The sequence below is a fragment of the Alexandromys fortis genome, unplaced genomic scaffold, assembly GCF_014885135.2.
Source record: "Alexandromys fortis isolate MF-2015 unplaced genomic scaffold, M_Fortis_MF-2015_v1.1 scaffold_86, whole genome shotgun sequence".
NCBI lineage: Eukaryota > Metazoa > Chordata > Mammalia > Rodentia > Cricetidae > Alexandromys > Alexandromys fortis.
In genome coordinates, this window is record NW_026067965.1 from 3,055,581 (window position 1) to 3,068,944 (window position 13,364).

General features: G+C 48.7%; 1 protein-coding gene across 1 annotated transcript in view; it reads left to right on the forward strand.

The window, feature by feature from the left end:
- Wdr73 (WD repeat domain 73) overlaps window positions 1-1,219 on the forward strand; it is a 13,847-nt gene extending 12,628 nt beyond the window's left edge. Inside the window, exon 9 of the transcript XR_007593941.1 lies at window positions 810-1,219. The gene's annotated coding sequence lies outside the window, so the exon portion shown is untranslated. The remainder of the gene's footprint in view (window positions 1-809) is intronic.
- Window positions 1,220-13,364: the final 12,145 nt, after the last annotated feature.

Below are 13,364 nucleotides of genomic sequence, written 5' to 3' on the forward strand. Positions count from 1 at the left end.
TTTTCGTGACAAGGTTTCTCTAATTCTGGAGCCTGTCCTGGAACTAGATCTGTAGACCAGGCTGTACTCGAAGTCACAGTGATCCGTGATCCATCTGCCTCCGCCTTCCAAATACTAGGATTAAAGGCGTGCACTACCACTGCCCGGCTAAAATATTTATTTTTATTTTATGTGTATTGGTGTGGATGTGTGTCTATGTGAGGGTGTCAGACCTTGGAGTTACAAACAGTTGTGAGCTGCCATGTGGGTGCTGGGAATTGAACTCAGGTCCTCTAGGCAAACAGCCAGTTCTCCCAACCGCTGAGCCATCTCTGCAGCCCCTGGTTTGGTTTTTTTTTTTGTTTCCTTGTACAGCATGGGTATCCATACCTTGGCCTGCAAGAGCGTTGTCCATCAACCGGGAATGGATGAACTAAATGTGGCAAAGCCATGTAACAGGAACAAAATACTGGCACGCCCTACTTAGAGGATACACTTTAATCCCAGCACTCAGGACACAGAGACAGGCAGATCTGGGTGAGGCCAGCCTGTTCTATATAGTGAGTCCCTGGCTGGCTCACGAGTATTAGTTTGTTAATACTTGGACATATCAGTGTGTGTGACTTTCCATGTGTACTTCGTCCAGGTCTCTGGATTAAGTGAGTTTGGTTGTTTGGTCCTCTCCCTCTTCGTGGTGCTGGGATCGAGCCCGCAGTCTTAGCCATGCTGTGTAGGCAGGTGTTCTTCCAGTCCCAGGAGAACTGTTCTGAGTAGTAGGGATCTGGTTGGAGAACTTGGCCTCTCAGCTCAAGAACCTCCTTGTTTTGCAGATGGGAACCTGGGACGGTGCGTGTGGTCTAGCGAAGGAAGGACATAGCCATTACATGACCAGCCAGATTCTTCCCGGGGACACATCCCGAGACTCTGCATCTCGTGAGGAAGATCTGCCCCTCACAGGCCAACCTCCAACTCCTCACACTTGTTTCCTGATGGGAGAGCCCCACTCCCATGAGCTGTAACTCAGCAGCCTGACATTAGGAGGCGGAGGAAAACATTGGTTAAGACCTGTTGGACTCTGGCGTCCAAACACCGAGAAGGAGTCGCCCCCAGAGACCACACACCACAGCCGATGCAAAAGCATGAGGATTTTTATTAATTCTGTCATGACAGGGTCCCCCAGCATTCGGGAAGCCAAGGGACCTCGAATAGCAGGTACAGTCTACTTTTAAAGGGGCTACAGAAGCAAGGGGGTTGTTCTTTACCAATAATTGACTGGAGAGCTGTTGCCAGATCAGATGAGGTAAGAGGTCATTTTGACCCCGTCTCCCAGGGGACCAAATCAAAGCATACGTATATGGGTAATTGTTCAGGAACTGAGTACGTGCGAGTGTAGCTGTTAGGTCCTTGGTTCCCAGGGGAGGAGGGGAAGCACTATGGCACAGAGGCTGAGAGGATTCAGAATTGTCAGAAATGGCTTCAGGATTGTCTTAAAGTCTTACAGACCCAAGACTTGGCCGGGCATGATGGTGCATAGAACTTTAATCCCAGCACTCAGGAGATGGAGGCAGACAGATCTCTAAGAATTCAAGGCCAGCCTGGACTACACAGTGAGCTCTGAGCCAGCCAGGGCTACATGGTGAGACCCTGCCTCAGAAAGACTTGGCGTCCCATGGGTCAGCGGAGGAGTCCTTGTCCTGCACTCGGTTTCCTCTCTAAAGTAGCATAATCATAGTCCAGTCTCCTGGGCGGCTAGTGGTTATCTAAGGCCATGGAGCAGAGAGCCTAGCACAAGGCCTGGCCCCGTGCATGCTAACTGAGAGCAGGTTTCTTTATTTTGGCAGTGACACGGATCAAACCTTACATACGCAAGGCAAGTGTTCTATCAATGAGCCACATCCAAGTCCTGGATCCGTGTACTTTTTATTTATTTTATTATTAACATTTCTTTCCCTGAGACTACATCTGTACCACAGGCTGGCCTCAAACTGCAATCCCTGTGCAGCCAAGGATAACTCTAACTCTGTACTACGTCCTCGTGCCTTCACCACCAAGCCCTGGGCATGTAGGCGTGTGCCTGCCACCCGCCCGGCATTTAGTTTGTTTTTTTGTTTTTTGAGACAGGGTTTCTCTGTAGAGCTCTGGTTGTCCTGGAATTTGCTTTGTGGACCAGGCTGGCCTTGATTTCACAGAGATCCACCTGCCTCTCTCTCCCAAGTGCTGGGATTAAAGGTTTGTACCACCATCACCCAGCTGCAACTTGTTAAATAAATTAATCTCATCTATTCCCTATTATAGCATATTCTCTCTCTGTCTCTCTCCCTCTGTCTCTCTCCTTTATCTGTCTCTCCCTTTCTCTCCCTCTCTCTATCTCTGTCTCACTGTCTCTGTCTCTCTCTTAGAAGAAAGGTTTTATTTGGATTTACCATTATCACCATTATCATTTTCATCTTGTGAGATCTCACAAATAAATGTTGTAAAAGCCGAAGGTCCTGTTCCTGTCCTATAGTGCCCGTGCCACGACAAGACGAGGCGGGAACTAAGCTGGAGACTTAAAAACAGACAGAGAATGCCAATGCCCAACTAGTTTATTGTGCGCAGGGAAGCTTCTGTAGGGATCCTTAGCCATGCCCAGCTCTCGGGATCTCTCAGCTGTAGGTTTCCTCAGTCTGCCATCAAGGTCTCGTGCTCAGAGCAGCTGTAGGCAAAGAAAGCCAAGGGGCCAGTGATCCCAACAAAATGTAATTTTAAAAATATTTTCTTAAGGTGGGTATGGTGGTGCACACCTTTAATCCCAGTACTCAAGAGGCAGAGGTAGGGAAATCTCTCTGGAGTTCAAGGCCGGCCTGGTCTCCTTAGCAAGTTCCAGGGCAGCCAGGGCTACACAGAGAGACCCTGTCTCAAAAAACTAAAATAAATAAAATATTTATTTTTGTCCTTGACAGTCAAACTCTGGGCCCTGCACACACTGGATAAACACCATTCTGCTGAGCTGTTTCTGTAGCCTCAATGCTTTTGAGGAAGAACGTGACTGTAGTCAAATCAAAGTTCGCAGCACGTGTGGGGCCAGAAGGCTGGCCCAGAGATTAAGCACTCGGTGCTTTCTTTGCAGACCAGGATTTAGGTCCCAGCTCTCTCATGGTGTCTCACACTGTCTGCAACTCCAGTTCTAGGGGAACCAAGACCATTTCTAGCCTCTTCGGGTACCAAGCATACATGTGATCAAACACTCAAAACATGAAATAAAAGCAGGGCACATAAAAATCATGTCACGTGACTGCCGAAAGCTGCTGCGTAGCTCCTCAGCCACAGCTTTGCTAGCTGCATCAGAGCCCCATTTAGAAGTTCCCACAAATGTTATTTAAAGCGACTGTAGGATAGCTAGCTGCCTTGCTGGGTGTGGTGGTGCAAACCTTTAATTCCAGCACTCCGGAGGCAGAGGCAGGAGGATCTCTGAGTTCAAGGCCAGTCTAGTTGTCAGGGCTGCCACACAGAGAAACCCTGTCTTAAAAAACAAACAAGAAGGAGGAGGAAGGAGGAGGAGAAAGAATGTACATGAGTCATCTGAGTTGGTTTGGGGGTCTTAGCTGTTTTAAAGATTACTACTCTTGGCTTTAACCCTACCTTATACCTTCCCACCAACCAGGCCTAAAATCTGTCCCTATCATAACATATGGGACCAGAAATATGGCTAATTTTCTTGCGCTATTTTAAGAACATGCCAGGCCGGGCAGTGGTAGTACACACCTTTAATGCCAGCACTCGGGAGGCAAGAGCAGGCGGATCTCTGTGAGTTCGAGACCAGCCTGGTCTACAGAGTGAGTTCCAAGACAGCCAGAGCTACTCAGAGAAATGCCATCTTGAAAAACAAACAAACAAACAAAAAAATAGGACATGCCCACTACAGTGCAGCAGCCCCTCCTCCTCTGCAGTGAGGAGCTGGGCTGTCATAGACTTAGGAAGTCAGCCTCAGTTCTCTGCAGTGAGGAGCTGGGCTGTCATAGATTTAGGAAGTCAGCCTCAGTTCGCTTGCTGCATCTTTCAGATAGAAGGGAGCGGAAAACCCCTCCCTCACGTTCCTCAGAAGGCCAACCCATACCCCCCCAACAGAACACGCCCCCCCCCCCCATTCTTCCCGCAAACTGCTGCCCACCGTTCCTGTGGACGGATGGGAACTCTACTCAAATGCTCCTCTGGATCTAGCTGCCAGCTCTCCATCATCGTCCAGAACAGACACGCTGATTCTGCTTGCTGCAAATGGGTGTTTAGGAACTCAGTACTGGTTCTGAGGGACACTTCTCTTCTGACTGCATATCCTGACTCTAAGGACTGAAGGTGGTGGATGCTAGAAGTTAAAACTCTCAGACACACAGAAGCAAAGGAGAAAGGTGACCCGATGCAAACCTGCAATAGCAAAGCAGAGTGTGGCAGTGGGGAGCACTTCACCGGGAAACAACAGTCCAACTGTTTTGCAATGGGCACGACAGTATTTTATGGGGAGGTCGCTGGCGTCCCCTGGTGTCCACTCCAGCAGCAGACCAAACCTCAGACAGTCAAAGCTGGCCCTTCTCCAATCAGCCTGCGTGAGGAAGCCAAGTTCCTCATACTTCAGGGGGCAGGCTTTGTCTTGCAGGCCTCAGCAAGCCCCTCTCTCCAAAGCCCCAGTCTCTCCACTCTCTGGATGCTGCTATCTGCCTGGTTTTAGATCTCCCAGGGAAGGACGGTGGGAAACTGTCCTGAGATAAACAAAGGGTCTGTTCCTTTGACTGCTTTGGTTTTAGCCACTAGCAGCACAGCTTCTGCAGGAGCACCAGGGCCCCAAGCATCCTGATGCCTCCAGATGATGGGCGCCTGGTGAAAATCACAAGCGTTCGAATAACAAGATGGGGAAGAGAACCCTGCTGTTGCCCCGCTAACTGCTCCAGGGCAGTGTGGTTCTCTCTCTCTCTCTCTCTCTCTCTCTCTCTCTCTCTCTCTCTCTCTCTCTCTCTCTCTCAAGCAGCCCCAGAAGACTGCTAAGAGGAGCTTGGAGCTGTGTTTGCATTGCAATTCACTCCGAGCTGAGAAAGCCCAAGTTATCCATATGGGACACTGTGGAGTTCATATATGTAAACCTGCCCACCCTCCCTAGTGTCCCAAATAACTGCAGGGGATTTTTAAATAAAGCCCAGCATGAATCAGAGGTCCTCGGGACAGCTGTATTTGGAGAGGTTCTTCAGTTTCCCCCAGCGCCCCACCATCCCAGCAGGCCACTGTTCTTGGGCTCCCCAAAGAGAATTCAAACTGGATACACCAATATAGCAAGCCACAAATATAAGCCACTTATATAAGAATTGAAGTTTAGCAAGCATGCAGGAACAAGAGTCAAGCAGCAATGGCCTCAGTCTTGGCAGGCACAGGGCTTAAATTTCTCTTTCCTCTGTAATTCTTTTTCCTATGCCTTCCTCTGGGTGAGAACTTCCAGGAAAGGTACTTTTTTTTAAAAAAAAATACTGTTTATTTTATGACTATGGGTATTTTGTCTACACGCAAATATCTTAGTACCACATGCATGCCTGGTGCCATGGAACATCTGGAACTGGAGTTACAGATAGCTGTGAGCCACCATGTGGGTGATAAGAATTGAACCCAGGCCTTCTAAGGGCACAGCCAGTGTTCCCAACCACAGAGCCATTTCTCCAGCACCCGGGCTACATTCTTCTTGGAAGCCTATTTTGCCCAGATATTTAGCGTAAGAAGATGTACAAGGGGGCTGGAGAGATGGCTCGGAGTGGATAACAGCACTTGCTGCTCTTGCAGAGGACTAGAGTCAGTTACCAACACTTATAGACAAGTGGCTCACAATCTTGTCTGTAACTCCAGTTTCAGGAGATTTGAGATTCTAGCACCCTCTTCTGGCCTTTAGGGTAACTGCAAGCATGTGGTGCATATACAAACAAGCAGGTTTTAAACATTAAGCATATAAAAAAGGAAACGTCTTAAAAAAAAGAATAATACTTTTTTTTTTTCCAAATTTAAGGATACATATTGGGGTTGAAAAGTTGAAAAGGGCCGGGCGGTGGTGGCGCACACCTTTAATCCCAGCACTCGGGAGGCAGAGGCAGGCGGATCTCTGTGAGTTCAAGACCAGCCTGGTCTACAGAGCTAGTTCCAGGACAGGCTCCAAAGCCACAGAGAAACCTGTCTCGAAAAAACAAAACAAAACAAAAACAAAAACAAAACAAAAAAACAACAACAAAAAGTTGAAAAGGTTGTTATGCATGCTTCTCCAGTAAGCAATTTCCTGAGGCCAGTTGAGCTGACTCAGCTGGAGACCACCACCAACTACTATTTTTCTTTCGTTTTGTTTTGTTTCTTGAGACAGAGTCTCACTGTGTAGCCTTAGTAGGCCCGGAACCCATTACGTAGACGAGGCTGGCCTCAAACTGATAGAGATCCAACTGCCTCTGCCTCCTGACTGCTGGGATTAAAGTCGTGTAACACTGTGCCACGACTTGTTTTTCAGTTCTGTTTTCCCTGTCCGTGGGTAAGTCCGTTCCAGAGCTGACTTTATTGTAAAAGCAGCCGCACCTGGGTGGAAGGGGACCCAAAGCTGAGATTCAAGAGCTCCCATGGCTAAGCTAATAGACTCTCAACCTTGTTCATAAGTTCTTAGCCCTAACATAATAACTTTCACCCACACAGGGGATCTTTACTTCTTAAGGCCGCAAGCTTTAAGAACAGACAGTAAAAACGCAGGACCAAAGTTAGTAATGGAAGTTACCGGATACTCTGATTACAACTCTGTGGGAATTGAAGCGTCATGACGATGGTCATGACAGAGGTACCCCGGGGACTTGCCCCAGGTTACTTGGTTGGCTCATGACCAGGAAGAGGAAGACTACTCTGCTCCACACACCATGCATTCTGGAACGTTTTGGTGGCAAACGCAGGCCCTGCAGCCCCGAGTGTGTTGGGATATCTTCTCCAGGCCCAGTGAGCAACAAGACCTGCCTCCATCACCAAGAATGCACCCAGCCGAGTGGGCAGGAGCAGCCGGACCCTGACACTCGGCCTGGCCACGGCCACCCGGCGGAGCGGGGCCAGCCCGGAGCCTCTTTCTCCGGGACCACAGTACATCCTCACGTGACCCTCAACCCCGCGGAGCTCCGAAGCTCGACCTCACAGACCAACGCCAGAGAACCTGGTAAGCTGAGCCACGAGCCCCAGGACTCAGCAAGTACTACATTTCCCAAAGGCGTCCACGTCCAGACTGACAGCAGCGTTAACCAATAAAGTAGGAGGACGCCTCAACGCCTATTTGCTTGAGGCGAATCATTGGCGACCGGCGGGACCTTCCTACAGCCTTGTGGCGGGACGGTGCTAAGCGGCGGTTATAACCGGTGGAGGATCTTGCCAAACCGCCTTTAGGCTGGAGGGGGTTTCGCCAAATTGGGGCGCTGAGCACCCTGGGCCTTTGCAAAGTTGTCACTCACGCCAGGGGCAGAGGTGTTTATCCTCATCTAGTGTACCGGTGAATAACCAGTATGGAGCTCTAAGTCCAGGTGACACTTTCGACCACGTAACGTGTGGTCGGTCACAGACTTGGTTCCTGTCAGGCGAAGCGGCATCGCACAGCCCACTTCCTTCTTTCCTGCATGCCCAGGCCTGACGGTTCAAAGAGCATCCTCGACACTAATCAGTAGCCAGCTGTGGGGAATCTCCTTGGGGCGAACACTGGTGGAAAATGCTGCTCTGAACCACCCAGTCCCCGCAGAGCAGCGAGCCACGTGCCAATGCAGGTGTGTTCAAAGTCAACGTGTAGGAGTACTACAGAGAGGCTGCGAGAGCCCAGAAGGGAAAAGGTGGGACGCCTCAAGGAAATGGGGCAGGAAGGCGTTTAGCACTTTTTTTATCTTGGGTTTTTGAGGCTGCCATGGGCACCTTATCTGTAATCCCAGCACTCAGGGGGAGGCAAGAGAATGGAGACTTCTGGTCAGTCTGGGCTACCCAGTAAGCCCCTGCTTCTAAAATAAAAAGTTATTGTTTTTCAGTTTTGGTGTTAAGGATCAAACCCAGTGTCTGGCCGCTGCGAATCACATGCCCTGACGCTGGGCTTTATTCCTGGTCCCTTGCGCTATTTACCAGGTGAAAATTCTAAAACTCCAGGTGGCTAAGCCGTGACTCCGCACGGGAAGGTCAGCTGTGGAGAGGCGAGAACAGACAGCTGGGAACCCAGGCCAGCACACAGCTAGCTTCCAAACTATCCCCTGGACCAGTCCGGGAGCTCCAGAGTTGCCTTAGGGACGGGAACTGTTTGACGAAGGCTTAGGCCAGGAGACAGTTTGACAGCCCACCTCTCCTTGGACAGGTTTTACATCACCAAACTGAAGGACTGGGCAAATGGTCTACTGGAGTGAGACCTTTCACCCAGTAGCGTTTCTCCCACAGCTGCTTCAAGCAGGTGTTACACGCGTTACACGCTGAGAGCGAGTGGGGGGGGGGGGGGAGGACTCCAAGGACAAGCGGGCCCTGGGGCCACAGCCTGGGGTAGGGAATGTGAAAAACCAAGGGAACTGATTTCTGTCCCTCCACCTGTCTCTCACAAAGTTTTACATCCATTTCCTCCGTGGCTTTGGATGACTTTTGTCTGAAGTGAAAAAATGAAAAACAAACTTTTTTTTTTAAGTCAAAGATCCAAAAAAGCCTAATAGAACCCTCCATGTAGACATTCCCATGGCCATCTGAGAGACCGAGGGTGGAACAAGGCAGCTGTTCCTGGGGAGCTTCCTGGTTATGAGGTAGAGACCTCTGCCCCAGACGGGGAAAAGGGCCAGGACAAATGATTTGCTACTTGGAAGGACTAACCAGTTATGATTGCGCAGCCCTGCTACTGACTAGGGGAAAGAGGAAAAGCTAACTAACGTGTTGTTTTATTAGATATCTGCTCTCTCATCCATTCGTTATTCTTAGTGTGTCTTGTGCTTTGTTTTATTTGAGACTTAAAAAATTCTATGGGGGGCAGGGAATGAGTGCAAGGATGCAGATGCAGAAGTCAGAGGACAGCTTCTGAGAGCCAGCGCTCTCCTTTTTCTGTAGGACTCATGGGCTGAACTCAGGTCGTCAGGCTTGGTGGCCATCTCCTCCTCTACCCATTGAGCTATTCCCTGCCTGTGACATTTCTGTCATGTAGCACAGATTAACCTAAAAGTTGGCATGTGGCTAGGGACAGAGAAACCCTGTCTCGAAAAACAAACAAACAAACAAAAAAAAAGTACTGAACTTAATTAAATCATATGATGTAGGAAGATCCATTTCTAGCCTGGATCTTTGAGTCTTTGAGGTGGGAAGATGTGCTTTTTTTTTTTTTTTTTTTTTTTGGTTTTTCGAGACAGGGTTTCTCTGTGGCTTTGGAGCCTGTCCTGGAGCTAGCTTGGTAGACCAGGCTGGTCTTGAACTCACAGAGATCTGCCTGCCTCTGCCTCCCAAGTGCTGGGATTAAAGGCGTGCGCCACCATCGCCCGGCCTGGAAGATGTGCTTTTAATCCAGATCTTTTGAGGTGGGAAGACCGCTCTAATTGGAGCTACTGCTTCTGCTGGGAGCCTGTAAGACAGGGAAGGCGGCTTCTCTTTGTCTACTCGCTCTCACCCTTGCCAGCAAGTCCATTCCTGCACTGGCCTTAAAGCCCACTTCTTCAGGATTCCAGTACATTCCGAAGACCACCTGAGACATGCAGCCTTATGGACTGAACAACTACGGGATTCTTGGATGTTCCATTCATAGGCTGCATTGTTGGATTAGTCGGACCACAGCCTCAAAGTCATTCTAATAAATCTCCTTTATATTGAGAGCTTCACTCGGTAAGTTCTGGATACTCTAGAGAACCCCTCTGTCTCAAATTTTAAAAAACCAAAAATAAGCGTAAAAGTAATATATAATCTCTTAAGTTTCACTTCTTATCCAAACAGGAGTATGGCGGGGGGGGAGTGTGGGGACCCAGATTTCAAACTACAGAATCAGCTTCAGTAAAGATGATGGTGGGCAGCAGAGTGCTTGCTGCTCTTCCAGAGGACCCAAGTTTGGTTGTCAACATGCACATGGGGGCAGCTCACCACTACCTGTTAACACCTCCAGCTCCAGGGGATCTGACACCCTCTTCTGGCCTCCTCAGACACCTGCACATATGTGGTACACACACACACACACACACACACACACACACACACACGCACACACCCTTAAAGAGGCTCTAGAGATGGCTCAGCCCCTGCTGTTCTTTCAGAAGGTCTGGGTTTGTGAGCCATATGGCTGGCTCACAAGTGTCCATAACTACAGGTCCAGGAGATCTGAACCCTCTGCTGGCCTCTAAGGACACTGCACAAACATGGTGCACAGACGTACATGCTGGGGGAATATTTATACACATAAAATACAACTAAATAATCTAAAAGGAACCTTTAAAATAAGAGATACCTGGTTTCCAACTGACTTTTGACTATATGTGACATTTCAAATATATTAGCTACTTCACAGGGATGTTTGTTGATTTCTACAGATATTGTCAGCTGTGTGATTTATACAGGTAAGTACTGACTGGCTCTGACGTGGTCATTATCTTATCAAAGGACAGTCTAAGGAACCCAATCCATTTTCTAAATTTGGGGCTCCATCTGCCTCTTGAATTTGTAAATATCTCTATGAAGAGAGCCAACTAGGAAGTGGTTATAGAGTTGGTATCGCACGCTGAGCTGGGTCCTGAAAAAAGTTTGTAATCCTAGGACAGGTATGAACATTTAAAAACAAACAAGACAGAAAAGAAAAAAACAGTTCCAGATTCCTTTGATAATGAAGCTCTGAGGTTGGCTACGTTGGTGCATGCTTGTAACCCAGCACTTGGGAAATTAAGCCACGAGGCTCAGAAGTTCAAGATCAGCTTGGGCTACATGGGAATGCTCCCTTCCTGGCAGGCAGCTCTTACACCTCCCTGGACAGATTCAAGTATCTGTTATTTGACACCTCATAGTTTATAGTTTCCCCTACTATCTAGCACAGTGATGGTAAATAGCATTCAGTGATTGTTTACCAAACAGGCAAAGGGACAGAATCACTGATGGCTCCTACAACCTACTTGGTTTCAGTCTACCATCATCACTGCTGAGAACGTCCTCATTGTCTGATTCCAAATAGATGGTCTCAAGGCCATCTCACTCCCCAGTGTGCAGGTCAAATCTTGAGTGACAGGTAGTTGGCTGGCCTGGATCTGTATAGCTCAGACTGGCTTCAAACTTGTGATCTTTCTACCTCTGCCTCCCAAGTGCTGGGTTTATAAGCTTAAGTCACCGCGCCTGGCTTGGGTGACAAACATGATATCTGGCTCACACATAGCTGTGGTGGGTATCTAATCCAATGGTAGGTTCTTTGAGACCGCTAGCTCTTTCTTCCTCAAAGTCTCGGGCCACTTTCAGCCTGGGGCAGTCGAGAGATGTGATATGGAAGTGAGGTACAGGTTTGCAAACAGTGGAGGTCAAGTTCTTTTTCTTTTTTTCTGAAACTGGGTCTCACTATGTAATTCTGGCTGTCCTAGAACTCATTATGTAGATCAGGCTGGTCTTGAACTCACAGAGATCTGCTTGCCTCTGCCTCCTGAGTGCTGGTACTAAAGGCATGCACCACTATGCCTGGTCAAGTTCAAGCTTTTAACACACATTAAAAGATAAGACTCAAGAGCTGGGCATAGTAATCCAGGCATGTAATCCCAGCACTCAAGAGGATGCTGCAGGAGGCTTCCAAGTTCTAGGCTAGACTGAACTAGACAATTCAGCTCTATTTAAAGGAATAAAAAAGGCAGAGTCGGGGAAAGAATGGGACTCCACTTGGCAATAAGCAACATGCATTTTTTTTTTTTTGAGACAGGGTTTCTCTGGAGCTTTCGCGCCTGTCCTGGAACTAGCTCTTGTAGACCAGGCTGGCCTTGAACTCACAGAGATCCACCTGCCTCTGCCTCCTAAGTGCCGCACCATTACCACCTGGATCAACATCCATCTTTTAAAAAAATGCCCTTGATGCCTCTTATGTAAGAGGTGCTGGCTTCACATTTCTCAGAAATGCTGTACCCAGTCTGTTTCCTCATCACAACTCCCTTCTCCAGTTAACACCCCTGTCCTCACTTTTCACAGGTTGGGATCCTAAGAATAAAGCCCTGTGGTAGCAGCTTTAAGTGTGAACTAACTGTGAATTGCAGGGCAAACTCCTGATTCATAATCAATCCTCACCAGGGATTCTCTCTTTTTGAAGGACTTATTTTTATGGGTATGGATGTTTGCCTGCACGTATGTATGTGCACCGTGTACATACAGTGCCCATGGGGAGTCAGAAGATGGCATCAGATCCCCCAGAACTGGAGTGTCACGTGGTTGTGGGTCACTGGGCAGGTGCTGGAATTGAACCAGGGTCCTCTGGAAGAGCAGCAGGAGATCTTAACCACTGAGACATCTTGTCGGCCCCACCATATTTCTGATACCCTCAAAACACACGGTTCCTTAAAAAGAATGCCCTTGGTACACAAAGCCTGCAGGGCCGTATTCTCGTCCACATACATGAAGCCAGAAGTATGCTGGAGCAGGAGAGACTGCTCAGGTGGTAAAGGTTTCACGTGTTGTGAAAGCATGAGGACCACAGTTCAGTCCCGGCACACATGCTGAAAGCCATGTGTGGTGCACACGCCTGTAACCCCAGCACTGGGAGGCAGTTCCTGGGGCTGTCCTGCCAGGAGCTTAGCCTAAGCAATGTCCTAGATCCTAGTGAGAGACTGTCTTAAAAAAACAAGGTGGACAGCTTTTTAGGGATGACACTGGAGGCTAGCCACTGGTCTCCACAAGGACCTGCACACACATCAACATACACTCACACACACACACACACACAATGAAAGCTGTAGGGGCTGAGCGTGTAACTCAGTAGTGATGGTCTGGCATGCATAAACTGAACACACTGGTAATTCCAGCACTCAGGAGGTGGGAGCAGGAGGATCAAGGTCATCCTCAAATACAACATAATTTCAAGGTCAGGCTGAGCTAAATGGGACCCTGTCTCCAAAAACTGTGTATGTGTATGTAAACTATGGCCAGGGAGCAGACAAGTACACAGAGTGACTCAGAGATGCTTACGTGGGTCACAGCACACAGCACTGGCTCACCTATCAGATAGCCGGAGGCCAGGTGTCAAGCTCCAAACACAAACTCTAAGTGTCCGAGTGTGTGCCCACAGCCAACTTGACATAGGACTGTGCAGACACAAAAGCAGGCACAGGAATCTAAGTGGACACATTTCCTGGCAGTCACTGTCCCTCTTACCCACTGGGACATCAGTTCCAGGCCATACTTGCCCAAACTGTGTTCTGGACACTTTC